Here is a 2,404-nt window from a genome sequence, read left to right as displayed (position 1 = left end):
TCGTTGATAGAACAACACTGAAAACTGACGCTACCAATTGGAGCCACTGCCTACATCTCCAATAGGGTGAAAGACCTGCCTTACCAGAAAAGATGTCCTTAGTCTCTAACTGTGGAGAATTATATTACATTATTATTTTAGAGTTATTTAGCAGACGCTTTTATCCAAAGTGACTTACAATAATTGCATTTAACATAGAAAGTCAGTGTACTACTACTCACCAGAACTCAACTCACAAGTGCATCTCCTTTCTAAACAAGTGACTAAGACCATAATCTAGTGCTGAGGACAAAGTGCAAGAGTAGTGTGTCAGACTGTTAGACTTACAGTGTGAACTGCTGTTATTGTAAATGAGAGGTTTATGGCTCCATACGCTTTTGTTGCCAAACCATTGGGCCTCATTCACCAATATCTTCCTATGTTCCATTCTTACATTTCTTCCTAAGAACGATTCTAAAGAAAGCTCCTGTCTGATTCACTACGTGTTCGTAAACAGCTGGATGAGTTCGCACCTGCCTTGTCATAAAGATGAATCCCATGGTTTCGCAAATTGAATGCGTGTGGCCGTACACCTGAATAGGTAAACTCACCGACAGCCTCATATAAGGACATGCAACTACAGGGTCGCAGATGTCACTTCTCAATATGAATATTCGCAGCGCACTCGATTTGCCAGCTTTTTGGTAGCATAATGGTTAAGACGGGGTTGTGTCAGGTGTGTTGGCAAGTCAGAGGACTGCAGGTCAAATCCAGCATTGGCAATCAAAATCAGATTTTCATTTAGCCAAGTAGGCGAGGCTTCCTCCTACAAGTAATTTGCCTTGGTGCATAAACAGAGCGAGACAGGACAGTGCAAAATACAATGTGGAAGTGATAGAATACAATAGCCTACAGTCTACAAAAATGCTATAAAATACACAGCTGTCAATGTGGCATGCCCAAACAAAAATCTAAAGACTGGACTTCACCCATCAAAGTTAGCGGCGTCAGTAAGATGCATGGGATGATATTAGCCTACCCGTTCAGGGAATGGTGTATCCATAGAAATGCACACAGTTGGACCTGGCGCATCGGGGTTATTATTGGAAAGACAGCACTCTCGCTTTGTAAAATAATGAAAAGAAGTATGAAAAGATATTATAAATGATACAAATATGATTGTATTGCAATCATATAATGTATACAGCTGTAGATTTGAAGTAAACACAATCACAAATTATTTTAAATGAACATCTTTCGCACAAATATGTCTGTAGCCTACTTAAGACTCTTCCGCGTTCATAGATTCTGTTCTCAGGGTTCTCAGTCCCAGGCAGGGCAACTCATCACAAGTGTTTGGTTTTTAAACAACCTGTGCTCCACATGTGTATAGCTAAAACATTTCAAACCCATACATTTTTTATTAACATCAGAGACATTTCAGCGAAGCGTGTCATTCTGACCTGCTGTGATGAACCCGTCCTCCCTGCAAGTGGAATCCATTAAACATGAACGACGAAACTGTTCGCCCCGTCGGCTTCTTCCTGCAATCGATATCCAGAAATGCTTCACAGTCATTCCACCATCAGAGAGCGGAATGCGATGCTTTTTGTAGTTGTTTTTGACTACTGGCCTCGCAGGGAGCAGTGGGACTTATTCCATGTTTGTTTGTGCGTCTGTGTGTGTGTGAGTGTGCGTGTGTGTGTGCTACTAGGAGTCAGTGTAACTTAACTCCACAATAGGATCTGTGTTGTCGCGGGGATAAAGACAGGCGTGTTGGTCTTTCTCAACCATTTCTGTTTCAAACAAAACGTAAGGATACCCCGTCGTCGTCTTCTTCTTCTTCGCTGGGTTTAGTGGCGGATCGCAAACAACTTTAATGTGCATACCGCCACCTACTGTACCAGAGTTGTGTAACTTGTTTGTCTAGTTCTTCAATTCTGTGTCACCTAAGAAAGTAGCCTATTGCCTTGCATTCTTTGTTTTACGTTCACTGCTCAGCGTTCATTGCTCACATTTAGGTTGCAAAATTAGGACTTTATTCATAGGCATATTTTTAATCATTATTTTTATTAGGCCTAGACTGCAAATCTTTAGTGTTAATATTAACTGTAAATTAGAAATTACACACAAAACAGACATGCAGGATTGCTCCTCATTATTACAATTCTGTAACTGTATGACTTCAAAATATATTTTAAAACCTAAGTAATTTACAAATGTTCTGACCACTGTGACAAATGTACATTTCCAAAAAAGTCAGGGTGGGACTGTAATGTAACAGCATTGTCACATCATTTAATTACATCGTAGTTACGGATTTCAGCAGCAGTGACAGCTACGTTGCCGTACAGTCTCCTTGGGGTCGGTTATTTTGCGACTGTATATGCACGTGTCAGCTAGGTCCGCTGTTGGTACCATCGCA

Source organism: Borostomias antarcticus, assembly GCF_949987555.1.
Source record: "Borostomias antarcticus genome assembly, chromosome: 19".
NCBI classification, from domain to species: Eukaryota; Metazoa; Chordata; class Actinopteri; order Stomiiformes; family Stomiidae; genus Borostomias; species Borostomias antarcticus.
Note: the sequence above shows the minus strand (reverse complement) of the source record.